Below are 15538 nucleotides of genomic sequence, written 5' to 3' on the forward strand. Positions count from 1 at the left end.
TTTGGGGGGTGAGGAAATATAGACATTACCATTTGAGAAAGAAAAAGCTTATTATATCACTTCATGATCATTACAATTTAGCTGTCAACTGTTTATTTCACCTTCTAACTAGTGAACAAGGTTAGGTTAGTTATTTCTTTGACTAGGTGGATCGAGAAGGAATAGATTCAGAAAGATTACCTAATGAAACTGATTAGTATTGTGAATTGATTTGCAGTCACTCTGTAAATGCTGCTGCTACTGCTGCTTTCCTAGTTTCGTTGTCATTATGTGTATTTTTTTCTGGTTATTTCATGTGAATTTTTACACATATTGCATTTCAAAATGATTTTGCGATTGCAAAAATGATTATTTTGACCCAAAGACAGATGAACAAGCTAACCCTTTCAGATCTGATCATGCTGGAACTAGAAGCTCCTGCTTATTTTTCTCAGCATTTGCCTTCTGGTTGCTGATTGTTGTTAGCTGTTCCTTATGATTTGTTTCCCAAAGAAGTAGGATTTGTGAGACTTGGTTCTATCTCCCATTTTGATCCATCTTTCTGGGGCAGGCTAAGTCACAAACTCCCTAGTTCGTTGCCATAATAGGCAAGGTAACTGAGAATAACCGGTAGTACTTTCAGAAGCTCCTTCTTCTACTCACTGAATGTTAATTACTAATTTTTCTCTGGGAGAGGAACATTTCCTTTGCTCTCTGTAGGAAGAAATACTCTTCAGAGATCCACAGTTCTTTTATATCATAATGTAGGAAAAGTACTATGTTCTTTAATGAAACATCTGAAATTCCAAAGTTTCTATTTACAATAGAAAACAAGCAACATTATTTTCTATTTCGTTCACCTTTTCTCCCTTCAGTTGTTCGACCAATAACTTATATGACTCATGTAAGTCATATGACTTATATGAATCCATATAAATATAGGCAATTCTTTTGCTACATTAGTGAAAGAGCGGACCTATGCCAGCTGACTCCATCTTGTTCTGTGTCCTCCACCTTGAGTGACTATGTCCCCGACATGGTCCCTTTCCGGGAAAATCACAGACACCTCAGACCACACCTCCTCCCCTTGAGTAACCTCGTGCTCACCCGTTCAAACTTCCCGATCAAAACATGCCCAGCAACCTGCGTAATGGGACTCCGACCCTTCCCCAGCCAATCAGCTGAGGCCACGACCCTTCCCCAGCCAATTGGCTGAGGCCACGACCCTTCCCCAGCCAATCGGCTGAGGCCACAGCCATTACCTCACCAATTGCCCCTAGACCCCTATAAAACCTTTGTGCTTTTGAAACTCGCTGGCTCTCTCCGGCATCTCACCGCTGCGTAGGTGCAGGTAGGGGATTGAGCTCGAGCTAGCTCGAATAAAGGCTCTTTGCTTTTGCTTCAGACTCAGCTCCCTGGTGGTCTTTGGGGATCACGAATTCTGGGCATAACATTAGGAATTGCAGTTTCACTGGCTAAAGAGAAATAAGTCATAGAACTCATTCACATAGTGTATTTTTGTAACTTTGGAGTTCCTATTGGCTAACCTTCATCAAAATCTATTAGTGTTCGCTTCAGCAGCACATATACTATAATTGAAATGATACAGAGAAGATTAGCATGGCCCCTGTGCAAGGATGACATTCAAATTCGTGAAGGGTTCCATATTTAAGAAAAAAAATCTGTTAGTTAAAAATAGTATTGTACATATGAAGTCAAATTTTGGAGGCTCTTATATGTTTGAATAAAGTAATGTTGAAATTAGATGGATACGTCAACATAAATCTTTAAAAATATCTTCGGAATCTATTAGTATAATCTTGATATTAAAATTATTACAATAACATCAGGATCTTCAATTTCTGAGAGCTTTCAAATTCATAAAATACTTCCATATACAGCTTTTTAGAGGCAGGAACTATTTCATTGGCTTTTATCCCTTGAACACAGAAATTGTCAGATATAGCTCAATAAGTGTCTTAAGTAAATATTTATCTTTTGTTGTTCTCTTTGCCCCAAGTGCAAATCCCCTTTTTATACTTAGGGAATTATTCACCACATGCATCTTTGACAGAAGCCCTAAAGTCACGTGCTCTATATCCCACCTTCCTTTTGGTGCTATGGCACAGGAGCATGTTGTGGGCTCAGCTAATTAGCTATATCCTCTCAACTTTGCATCAGGAACTAGTGACACAAAAGGGCAGGAGTGGTGAAGAATCTACTGTGACATTGGCAGCAGCATCCTGTTCTATGGCATTGGTAGAAGTAGAGCCAGTGTGGCATATGGCATCCAGTGCCAAGAGGTGGGTGGCCGTGTGGGTGGTGGCTCACCACTAGTGGGAATAGGATCCTCATGGACCATAGGTCCCTGGTCTTACCTGTGGTCTGTTGCCTAGTATCCTTTGTACTTTCCCCCTTTCAGATTGTGGTGCTCTAGTTTTCCTGGCAATTCTCTTAGCTATATAAAATCCTTTCAATAAATTATTTTTTGCCTAAATTAGAGTCAGTTTCTGTTACTTGTATTAATAACCCTGTCGCGGCCGGCGTGACAAACACCGAGGTCAGGGTCCTGAGGGTAGGGGAATGCAAGAAAAGAGAAGAGAAGAGAAAGTTTGGGAACAGGAGGGTCCCCTGGGCTGATGACCCAAGTGACGGCTTTATTGTTGCTATACACAATCTTTTATAACCAGACTCTTATGGGTTAGGTCATTCTAAGAATAAACAGGTTTCACATAATCGCTGCCCACCAAAACATTTAGTTCTGTGTTTCTTATGCATTTTCTAGACGGGTCACAAGACCTTGTTGATAAGATTGCTAGCAAAACACAATTCCCATGTTTGTTTCTACCTGACTCGGGGTAGAAAAAGGGAGGTAGCATTACTGCCAACACCTGCAGACCACGGGCTTCAGGAATTAACTCTCTCAGCCTTGACAAGGCTTTCGTATGCCCTTGAAAGTGGGGGAATGGGAGGGGGAACCACCGGGTTGGCTTGAGTCAACAGGGAACGTTGCTCGACCTGGTCTCAGCCTGGTGCCAGGGCCCGGCCTCCCACATAACCCTGACCAATAAAATATAGAATCAAATTACATATCCTTATGACCTTATAAAGATAGGTTTTCTTTTTTTAATTTTTTTAACGTTTATTTATTTTTGAGAGACTGAGAGAGACAGAGTGTGAATGGGGGAGGGGCAGAGAGAGAGAGACAGGGAGAGAGAGAGAGAGAGGGAAAATCCAAAGCAGGCTCCAGGCTCCAAGCTGTCAGCACAGAGCCCAATGCAGGGCTCAAACCCACAAGCTTCAAGATCATGACCTAAGCTGAAGTCAGACATTTGACTGAACCACCTAGGCACCCCTAAAGATATATGTTTCTTGAATAGTGTTTACATATTGGGAAACAAAGATTAAGAGACATTAATTAACTTGGCTAAGATCAAACATTTAGAAAGAACTAAGAGCCAGGATTCAAATATAACTGCTCTAAGTCCAGGGCTTTTTCTTTTTATCATAGTGTGGCTACATGCTAAGCAATACTTTTTCATTTTACTAAGCACACAGGAAGCTTACATTTCACAGCCTCTCTTGTCATTAATTGGGGCCAAGTGACCGATTTATGGACAATGAGTGAAGGTGATGTTTGCCCCTTCCAGTGTTGGCCACGAAACTGTCTCCTCAATCTTGTATGTACTCTCTAAAGGGAAAACCTTAGGTTTTTTTTCCCCCTACGTAGTGAAAAACCCATTTCTTCCCTATTATATGCTTCTCTTTTATGAGTCTCCTTCATTATTCAGAACAATTTACTTCTGACACTTCTGGTCATTAAATATGTGGCGGTTTTCCCAATATCAGGCAAATTCTCTGTGACACCAGATAAGTGTCTTACAATTTGTCAGTTCTGACTCTATCTATGTGGAGATAGCATCAGATCTCACAGGCAAAGTCCTCAGTCCAAGACTGCTCCCCCCCCCCCTCAGATACAGGTTGCAAGCCCAGGGTTATCACCTGTGCTTCTGACCAACCAGCCATAGATCAGAGGTCCCAATACCTCGCTCCTTGGGTTTGATTAATTTGCTAGTACCATTCACAAAACTCAGAGAAACCCTTCCTTATGTTTACTAGTTTATTAAAGGATGTGATAAAGTGTATAAATAGTCAGATGAAGAGATGCACAGAGTGAGGTGTGAGAATGTCTGAGCACAGGAGCTTCTATCCCCATGGAGTTGGGGTGTATCACTAACCCCATGTGGTTTTTGCCAGCCTGGAAACTTTCTGAACCCCACACTATAAAGATTTTATGGAGGCTTTCTCACATAAGCATGATCAATTATTAACTCCATTTCCAGCCCCTCTCCTCTCTCTAAAGAAGGCAGAGGGTGTGTGTGGGGGGGGTGTGCAGTGAAAATTCTAAGCTTCTAATCATGGCTTGGTCATGACCACCATCCAGAAGCCATCTACGAGCCCACCCAGGGTTGCCTCACTGGAACAAAAAACGCTCCCAGTGTTCTTATCACTTTATGAGAGTTTTAGGAGTCTTGTGTCAGGGATAGGGTCAAAGATAAATATTAGAACAAGAGATGCACCTAGTGTTCTTATCACTTAGGAAATTACAAGGGTTTTAGGAGCTCTTTGCCAGGAATTGGGGGTGGAGTCCAATATATGTATTTTCTATTACCTCACATTCTCTTTCTGTTCAAGTGGTTTAAAGTATGATTGAAGACCCTAACCAAGAAAGGAATCCAAAACGGAGTCATTATTTGGAGTAGAGTTACCTGAAAGAGCTACCTGGGGGACATTATGAACTGGAGACCAATTTTTGTTGTGTTATGCTCCTCTTATTTGAAGGTTTATTGTCAAAGAGGCAAGTTAACTCTTTTTAAAAATTTTTTTTCTTAATGATTTATTTATTTTTGAGTGACCGAGAGAGAGAGAGAGAGAGAGAGAGAGAGGAGAGAGAGAGAGCTTGAGCAGGGGAAGGAGAGAGAGAGAGAAAGTGCGTGCGCGCGTGGGGGAGGGGCAGAGAGCGAGGGAGACACAGAATCTGAAGCAGGCTCCAGGCTTTGAACTGTCAGCACAGAGCCTGATGTGGGGCTCGAACTTGTGAACTGTGAGATCATGACCTGAGCTGAAGTCAGACGCTTAGCCAACTGAGCCACCAAGGCATCCCTAGTTAACTCCTTTTAACACAGTAATTGATAACAGAAGTGAGGTACTGCCATAACAGAACCCTAAAATATGTGACACTGATTCAGCTATTGGCTCTGGATAGTGAAGAAATAGTTACTGGGTAGCTACGTTATATGGTGGCAAAATTTTCAGTACATTTGTTACCTGCTTTTCCTTACAAGACAGACCATGTGCCAATTGGGCTTGTAAACTCTACAGGAAGAATTTGGAAAACCAAATGTTGGCAGTGTTTTGGGAGACTATTGGCTCATTTGGCAAAGTATAGTTAAAAAAAGAGATTATCCCAGGAGAAAATTGGCTAACTGAATAATAGAAATGATAAGAAAGAAAGAGAAAGAGAGAATAGAAATTCAGGGCCTTAAAAGCTTGAAAGTCCTAATGTCTAAACCCTAAACAATCAGAGCTAGCCTTACTAAAAGTTGTGAATGAAAAAAGTTAAGTACAACTTGATGGTTAGATAAAGGGACTCATGGAAAAGATCAGATTATGAGTATGTCCTTAATTTGCTCAAGATAGATTCAAGGTGGCTGCCATTAAGTAAAAAGGAAATCATAGGGTGAAGCAACAACACAAGTCAGACTGAAAAATCATGTCTAGAAAAAACTATTGGTGTGGCTACCGGCACATGGAATTGATTGGAAAGAGATTGAAAAGTATTAAATTTTTTTTCAAGATTTATTTATTTTTGAGACAGGTAGACAGAGCTCAAGCCAGGGAGGGGCAGAGAGAGAGGGGGACACAGAATGTGCTGTCAGCACAGAGCCTGATGTGGGGCTTGAACTCACCAACGATGAGATCATGACCTGAGCTGAAGTCAGATGCTTAATTAACCAACTGAGCTATCCAGGAGCCCCCAAAAGTATTAAATTTTTGAAGAAATGATTTGCCAATGAAACTAAAAAAGTACAATAAAAAACATTTCTGATATTAGGATTTAAAACAACTTGCAGATCCCCAAATTTGCAGCAGTAGGCAGGCTTTTAAATCTGTACATTCCCTAAACAGGGTTTGCTGCTCAATACCCAAGCCCAATGTAGTCAAGGAAAGTAATGGATAAGGAGGAGGCTTCCAGAGGTTGAGAACATTGGATAGTGGAGTTCTCCCCAGAAAACATAATTGAGCCTAATCAAGATTTTCCCTCTCCTCAGGGCAGTGTCTGCCCAGTGGGATTTCAAAATTGGTTCAAACCAGCAACTGCTGTGTTTCTTAGTCTCCTAAATGGAAGTATTGATTGTGGTTATCTTATCCCTACTCCACCACTTTAATTAGGTATGTGTTTAGGTGAGGGTCACTTCCTAGTCTTTTTAGCTCAATAGGTCTCCAGAGCCTGGGACATCACATCTTGATCAGATGGGAAGGACTACATGGCAACCTGAGAGCCTGGATTTCAAGTTGATGCAGTTAGTGATTAAAAGTTTTGGGTTAGTGATGGAGGTGAATGTGTTTCATGCATGGGAAGATGAATAAAAGGATAATGAGTGGCCAGAAAGGAGGACTGGCTGGATGCTCATTAACCTTATTTCCTTCTTTTGGGCACATGGAAATGCTACAGTTCATAGTGTCTCCTGAAGTTAGATCAGCTAGATTGCAGCAATATGAGGTGATAAATAGAACATGGACAGAAGCCATTTGTGTCACTTCCCAGACCTGGCTTTTTAAAGATCCTTCACCATCTTTCATACATTCTCTCCATTGTCCCATCACTGTAAGCAAAGAATCTGAGAGAGTGGAACTTCCCGAGTCAACACTTGTAAGAGAGCTGCTCAAGAGAGCTGCCATACCAAGTATGGACTGTGAATTTGTCCAATCACTAACATTTTATGATGGTGATCAAGGGACGGTCACATTCAAAGATATGATACAGAAGAAATTATGGAAGCTCATTAAATAAATCTGTATATATACTAAATAAATAACTATTATACAGTCTGAATTTTGTCTGTTGGCATGTTGGAAAAGAAAGAAACATGGAAGAGGGAATTCTTGAGTTCCTTGGAATAAAGCAGAGCATATTCTAAGCATAAATAGGATCACTAGCGAAGAAAGTGATAAATGGAAATGAATTGTTACCTCTTTGAAACAATAAAAAACAGAAACCAACAAGGGGAAAATAAGAACTGATATCAGATAGTGATTCCCAAGCCTGGGAATGGGCTGAGAGGAGGAGTTAGGGAGTCATGTATGTAACTGAAAAGATTTTATGGAGAAGGGGAAAGTTTTGGAGAGCCCAATGAATGGGAATTACGTGTTGTTGTCCTACTCAGCGGATAGCCTCTGTGGCAAGGAGGATAAAAAGTTCACAATTTAAACCATAAGAGATTCTTAAATACTGAGAACAAACTGAGGGTTGATGAGGGGTAGGGGAGAGGGGAAAGTGGGTGATGGGCACCGAGGAGGGCACTTGTTGGGATGAGTACTGGGTATTGTATGGAAACCAATTTAACAATAAATTATATTTAATAGAAAATAAAAAAAGCTCACAATTGTTCATCTAAGACATGAATGTTTAAGAATTCCCATGGAAAAAGTTTAGTCGGTGAGTAAGATGATGGAAATCTGGTTTGAAAAGAGGTGAATTATTAAGGAGAAAGAATTACATTTTTTTTTTATTTTTTTTTTAAATTTTTTTTTTTTTAATATTTATTTATTTTTGGGACAGAGAGAGACAGAGCATGAATGGGGGAGGGGCAGAGAGAGAGGGAGACACAGAATCGGAAGCAGGCTCCAGGCTCTGAGCCATCAGCCCAGAGCCTGACGCGGGGCTCGAACTCACGGACCACGAGATCGTGACCTGGCTGAAGTCAGACGCTTAACCGACTGCGCCACCCAGGCGCCCCAAGAATTACATTTTTTAATAGGACTCAGATTTGCTGACTTTTTAACTGTTAATAGTTCTCATCTTTAGAAATAAAATCCATTTATATGTTATATTTTGTAGCATTTGCTACCCTTCCCTTCATTATTTATCCTATTCATAAGGAGATAAATTCATTCCTTTGTCTATGCTTATTATCATTTCTAGGGTTCAGAGAATTCAAAATACTTTGTATACTGTGAGTGTTAAAAGAATAAAGATTCCTTCTTCAAATTTGTAATTCATTTCAACGAAAACTATTAAGCTCCTACACTGTGTACTCAGCAGTGGGGATATAAAGATGAATAACTTAACAACTTATTCAAGGAGTAAATAGTCAGTTCTTAAGGAGGATTATTACACAGCACTCAATTCTATTAGGTAGGTTTTTTCCAAAAAAACCCACCAAGCAATTCTCTGACACCAGCTGGGTGTCCCACAATGCAACTTAATTCTGACACCATCTACCCAGATATAGCAACAGCTTCCACAGGCTAAAGGTTCAGTCCCACAAGACTGACTTTCACTTGAGATGCCAATGGCAAGTCCAGGTTGTTAACCTGACTGACTGGCTGTAAATCAGAGGTTCCTATGACCCTCCCCTTGGGTTTGATTAAGTTGCTAGAGCTGCTCACAGAATTCAGAAAACCAATTTACTCATTAGATTAGTACTTTATTACAAAGTATATTAAAATATACAAGTTAACAGACAGAAGAAATACATAGGGCGAAGACCTTAACAAAATAGCTTTGTCCCTGTGGAGTTTGAGGCCAGTCAGTCACCTTTACTGGTTCAGCAACTGGGAAGCTCTCTGAATTCTGTTCTTTTGGATTTTGACAGAGGCTTCATTATTTAGCATAACTGATTATATCACTAGCCATTGGTGATTGGATTCAATCTTCAGCCTATCTCCCCTGAAGGTCAGGAGCGAGGACTAAAGGGTCCAAACCTCTAATCACTTGGTTGGTTCCCCTGACAACCAGCCCCACCCTTAGGTGACCTAGGAGCTTTCCAACAGTCACTTCATAAACATAATAGAAGACACCTTTGTGGCTTTCTTCACTTAGGAAATTCCAGGAAGTTTAGGGGTTCTGTCCCAGGAACAGAAAGAAGACCAAACATATACTTCTTATTATAAATCACAACATCACAATGATCTAGGAATGTAAAGATACTGTTATTACTCAGTGAAATAGCACAATGGTTAAGAGCTTGGATTTTTAAGTAGGATTCCCTGGGTTCAAAACCAGCTAATTAATTTACTAGGTGAATGACATTTGAAGTGTTACTTAACATTTGTGTCATCAATGGAAGTAACATTAGAACCTTCCTCATAAAGTTACTTTGAAGTTTAAATTAATTAATATATCTAAATAATCTGGAATAATGCTCAGCACATAGTAATCATTGTACATATTAACTATGATTGTAATAGAAGAATCTATGATGTACTCTGTGAGCAAGGAGAAGGAAAAGTAATTTAGTTTACAGGGTGGAGAAGAACATTCGAAGAGCTGGGTTTTGCATACCAAAGGGGAGAGACTGGTATTAAATCATATTTGAGGGTCTTTATAGACTATCAGTTTTTAGAGGGTGAAGTCAGGATAGATCCCGGTTTGGGTGAATCCTTTAGCATGAACTCATTATTCAAAGGATGACTCCATTCCAAATGAGTTTTATACTTGTTAAGGTCTTATATAGTTACATCTGACTAGTCTGTCTCTCTCTGTCCCAAAAATAAATAAACGTTGAAAAAAAAAAAATTAAAAAAAAAAAAAAACTTGCTCAACTTCATAGTAACTGGTGACTCTTCACCTGAGGGTTTCATGGTATTTTCTTAGAAATGAGTCAATGATATTAGCTCCAATGGCAGGTGAAAAGATGTCTAAATCACATCATACTTTCAATAGACTATTTTAGCTAAGAGAGTAGAAAAGACCAAACAATGCCAAAGAAGTCTTTTCTTTTAAAAAAAAAAATTTTTTTTAACGTTTATTTATTTTGATAGAGGCAGAGCGTGAGCTGGGGAGGGGCAGAGAGAGAGAGGGAAAGAATCTGAAGCAGGCCCCAGGCTCCAGGCTCCAAGCTGTCAGCACAGAGCCCAACGCAGGGCTCGAACTCACTAATTGTGAGATCATAACCAGAGTTGAGTGAAGTTGGATACTTAATGGACTGAGCCACCCAGGTGCCCCAAGAAGTCTTTTCCAAGTAATAATAAAAGCATTTCTGGGGTGCCTGGGTGGCTCAGTCGGTTAAGCATCTGACTTCGGCTCAGGTCATGATCTTGCGGTTTGTGGGTTTGAGCCCCTCATTGGGCTCTGTGCTGACACCTTAGAGCCTGGAGTCCGTTTCAGATTCTGTGTCTCCCTCTCTCTCTGCCCCTCCCCTGCTCATGCTCTGTCTCTCTCTTCTTCAAAAATAAATAAACATTAAAAAATAAATAAATAAATAAATAAATAAAAGCATTTGCCAATCCACTGAAAAATGACTGCCTCTTCTCTATATAAATGAGATGTTTTGCTCTCTGAAAATGATGAGCTGTTAAGTTTTTAATTCCATTCCCAGGAACTTTCAAATTTTCAGGCATTACTGTGAATGAGTCTGTGCAGCATTTAGAAGGCTAAAAACAAAGGGAGGAAAGCCAAAGAGAAACACCCGTTTTCAGCATTTGCCCCAGGGCTTTGCAACCAAAGCACCACCCCATTTCTTTTTGAGGTGACTACACCCTCTCTTCTCTAGGCATTGGAATCTCTCCTGTATATGTAAAAGCATTTTTCTCTCTGACAAAGTTTCCTTGTCAGGGAATTTCTAGATAAGAATCTTGAGTTAAAATCTCAAATTATATGCATCCACCCACCCTTATATTATAATTACCGTCTTGGGCTTTAAAAAAATAACTACACACATCAACAGTTTCACAACTGCTTCAGAGAATGGTTAAGATTAGTAGGCAAGCTCCTAGAGAAATTATGCAGGTGACCACAGTTATTAATGTAAACATGGTTAAAATGTTTGAATGCTGTCATGCTGGGACCAAGAGGCCAAATTTGAAGATTTTATCGTGATGCTTTTGGCTCAGCACTTGAGAACTAAAATAAAGGGATTTGTAAGTGTTGTTGCCTTACCTGCATGCTGCTTGTCTGCTTTGGGATTTTCCCTCGTAAAGAACATCATGCAGTATTTTGGGGTAACATTAAGAAATTTTTCTTTTAAGAACTACAGCTGCCATTACAATGCGGTAGCTGTTTTGCTATGTCTTTCTATGAAAGCTAGTCATCGACAATTTTTTTTTTCCCATTAATTTCACTTTGGTCAAATTTTTTTTCAGAATGAAATTCAAAGATTGGAATTTCTTGCATATATGTAAATTCATTTATTATGAAACAACATATAACATCATAGACCACTAGAATTAAGAAAAACCACAGAAATGTTGATTTTACTGTTTGGTCTAGGAAGTGAAGGGCTTGCACATTCTGGCTGTGTAGGGCCTGCACATTTCCTGAAGTTATTCCTAGACCCTTTACCTCAATTTCTAACTCAAATTAGCATTATGCAAGTGATCAGACAGTTCATTGAACAGTACTTGCTACTGTGAATCAATTGGGCTTGCTCTTTCCGTTCCAAACCCTTTTTATCTGTCTGTCTTCCTGGACAGGTTGGGGAGAGGAGTTGGTATCTCAGCTCACTTCAGTAGGAGTGGTAAATTTGCCTGCATCTAACCAAAAGCTTACCCATCTAGGACCAGATCATCCTTCTGTACTGTTGATATACTATTTTTGCATTTGTTGATTCATAATGAAGTCTTTTTATCGTGCTTGCGTCCTAAATTTCATCTTTATATACACATCGGCACTTTATATCTTTTTAGACATAAAATAATTATCCCTTTTTTAATTTATATATAACTGTAAACATTTGGAAAACTAAATTAAAATAGGAGAGAGAAATCACTTTATATGAAATAATCATTTTCTTGAAGGAAAAAGAAACTTTGTATTTGTTCCTAACCTATAAATAGTAAATAAATTTTCATTGATGAAACTTCAGACAATAAGCAAAGAGAAGTGAAAAAAAATCTAAACTTCATGTAAAGATATCCACTGTTACATTATTGTGTTTTTGTTGTTTTTCTGTGCATGTGTGTGTGTGTCTATGTAGTCAAGTGGTTTGTTTTCAGGATTGGAATAGTATAAGAAATATAGTTTATAAACTTTATATTCCATTTAAGGCTTAGTTACAAGTATTTCTTCATTCTTTAAATGGCCCTCAAGGTCATGATTTTTAGTGGTGGTATGATAGTCAAACAGATGGAAATAACATTTAACTATTCTCCAAGTGGCAGAAATTTAGGTTATTTTTGCATTTTATTATAAAATACTGCTGTAATGAATATTTATGTACATAAGTATTTATATTTGTCTCTGATATTTTTAGGTCAAATTCTTTTAAGTGGTATAGCTAAAGACAATTTAAGCTTTTATTTATTTTATTTAATTTTTTATGTCTATTTATTTACTGAGAGAGAGGCACCCAGACAATTTAAGCTTTTAATATAGATATTTGAATATATCATCAAATTGTCTTCCAAAATTTGTACCAGTTTTTATTTATTTTTTATTTTTTATTTTTTAGTTGTACCAGTTTTTAAACTCAGCAATAGTCACTAATATACCCTTATTGTGTGCAACACTAAGTATTATCATTTTTTTTACTACCTAATGCTGATTGGTGAACAATAGTATATTCTATTTCAATTTGCATTTTAAAATATCAAATGAAACTAACATGTCTCTTCATCCTTTGTATATCTTCTTATATGAATTGCTAGTTATTTACTTATTTTTTTCCTATTGAACAGGCTCATCTTTTTTTTTTTTTTTTTTTTTTTTAAGATTTTTTTCTTTCAGGGTGCCTGGGTGGCTCAATGTTTAAGTGTCCGTAATTCTTTGTTTTGGCTCAGGTCATGATCTCATCATGGTTTCGTGGGTTTGATCCCTGCATCCAGCTCTGTGCTGACGGCATGGAGCCTGCTTGAGATTCCCTTTCTCCCTCTCTCTCTCTCTCTCTGTCCCTCCTCTGCTCATGTTGTCCCTGTTCTCTCTCTCTCTCTCTCTCTAGATAGATAGATAATAGATATAGATTTAAAGAGTTTTTTCTTTTTTAAGTAGGCTTCATTCCCAGTGCATCTCATGACCCTGAGATCAAGACGTAAGTTGAGATCAAGAGTCAGATACTTACCTGACTGAACTACCAGGAACCCCTAAAGATTCTATTTTTAAGTAATCTCTATACCTGGTGTGTGGTTTGAATAGCCCCAAGATCAAGAGTTGCATGCTCCACTGACTGAGCCAGCCAGACAACCCAAACATGATAATGTTTGTATTGTTTTGTAATGTTTGTAATGTTTTGTATTGATTTTTAGGAGGTGTTTTTTTTGGTTGTTTTTTTGTTTGTTTGTTTGTTTTTAATTAAAGGCATTAGCACTTGGCCATATATTCTCCTTTTTGTAAGTTGCTTTCTTATCTGGTTTACATGTTTTTAGGACTAGATTGTGGTGCTAGTAACCTAGTTATGAGGAAAAATTAAACAAAGACAGATGATTGGTCTGGGAGGAACTGATTGAGATTGGGGCATGAATGGTGGTCATTGGATTGCATTAGAATTTGAATGATTGGTTTACTATTTTGGACAATGAGATTATAATTTTGGTACTCTAGCCTCTACTATTTTTAACTCTCAAAACAACTCTTTACACTGCTATCATCATATGTAAGGCACAGATCTTCTAAAGTGGCAAAGGCAGACTTACAAGCCAGGTTTGTCCAGCACCAAAATCTATTCTTATGATTATACCACACTACTTTTGAAGATTACATAAGTGATTTTTCATCCCTATGCTTTCTCAGTATGTTTTTAAATGCCTTCCTGATATTCCCTACAGTTGGTGTTCCATAAACTCACCATGGTTGAGTTTGTTTCTCAACTACATAGATAAGGACACAAAGGAACAGAAAAGGATAAGTATCTTGCCCAAGATGACCCAGCTAGTAAAACTAATTCAGGAAAAGCAGAGAAGGCCAAGAGCAGTGAGATCTATCCTGTCAATCTTTTCATCTTGTGTTTCTTCGTTTGTTTTTTATGCCTAGAAAGTTCTTCTCTGCCTAGAGGTGAGAGATAACCAATTATATTTCCTTCCACTTGTTTCTGGTGCTGGTTTGCATATTTATATTTAACTCAAGACTATCTGCAAAATATTTTGGTGAAAGAAATAAATTAGAGGTGTTTTAGTAAGGTGAGGAGCTTGATGAAATGATTCAGAGTTTTATCTGGAAGAATATATAGATGATAATTGTTGAGAAATATTTGAAGAAGAGTACCAGAACAGAGAACTAGTATTGCCAGAAATTTAAAAAATAACAACGATGCAATAATTAAATCAGCATGCACTGTTTTAAGAAAAAAATCAACTCTGTTCAGTATAGAGGAATAATTACAATGATGTGAAATTCTATTTTTCTCAAAGAGCATATTCGGTTATTAATTTGGGATTTTATGATTTTTCAGATCCAGAGAATGTCAAAATAATAATTGAAAAAATACAAACACCCCAAATAAAAATCCAAACATACCTAGTGCTTGTTTTGGTAGATTATATACTAGAATAGGAACCATGCAGAGATTAGCGTGACCCTTGCTAAGGATGACACACAGATTTGTGAAGCATTCCCTACTTTTCAGTTATGCAAGATGAATTTTCTACCTCAGTAAAGCTGAAAAAAAAAGTCCAAGCCTAAATTTTCTATTAACAAGACTTGCCCTTAATGAATTGTGACAGTGAAATAATCCTTTTGACATGGGGCAATTACTGTGGCCGTAAACATAGACTCATGGCAGATGTTGACTTCAGAGGCTACTGAGCTGATAAGCGAACATTTTTGGGCTTTGTTTATGTGCACAATAGGCACTTTCTGCATGCTCCACACCCTGCCTCCTAGCAAAGTGCATCTGCTGCAGAACTCTGTCTTCCCTCTTAACCTATCTTTCTACTTTTGAACTGCAATAGGGTTGGGTCGTCACTGGCTCCGTCTACTTCCTTGTTGTGCTGAGATGTGGATAAACAGGAACCTCTCCCTGGAATTATGAGGATGTTCCAAAGGGCCTCCAGGTGGAAAGCATTTGGCCTTGACATCACATAGAAAAGAAGGGAGAGGTTGGAAAGACAATAATCCTAGAATCAAGGGATTTTAAAAGTAGGAGAAAGGATTTCTTAATCTTCTATGATTCAACCAAAAACCTATCAACATATATGTGGTTTTCAGGATAAGGATCTCAATATCAGAAATGGAAAACTCAAGGTTGGCTGTGTATGAGCTCTGAAGTTTGGGGAACTTCTTTGCTAACCCTTTTTTCCTTAATGACATTTACAGAAGTAGAGGAAATGTACTTCCTTCTAAGAAAAGCAAGCATAGCAAGATATCAACTTTTCTATAGGAATCAGTCAATTCTATTTTTCTTCT

The 15538-nt window shown here is 38.3% G+C and overlaps 1 non-coding gene and 1 pseudogene across 1 annotated transcript; both read left to right on the top strand.

Moving 5' to 3' along the window:
• The first annotated feature begins 1544 nt into the window (after positions 1–1544).
• Positions 1545–1651, top strand: LOC123596532. The gene has a single exon (XR_006711708.1). It is a non-coding gene; the product is annotated as a U6 spliceosomal RNA (small nuclear RNA).
• Positions 1652–14655: 13004 nt separating this feature from the next.
• On the top strand, positions 14656–14756 carry LOC123596606 (annotated as a pseudogene).
• Positions 14757–15538: the final 782 nt, after the last annotated feature.

Source organism: Leopardus geoffroyi, chromosome B1 (assembly GCF_018350155.1).
Source record: "Leopardus geoffroyi isolate Oge1 chromosome B1, O.geoffroyi_Oge1_pat1.0, whole genome shotgun sequence".
In the NCBI taxonomy this organism is placed as follows: Eukaryota; Metazoa; Chordata; class Mammalia; order Carnivora; family Felidae; genus Leopardus; species Leopardus geoffroyi.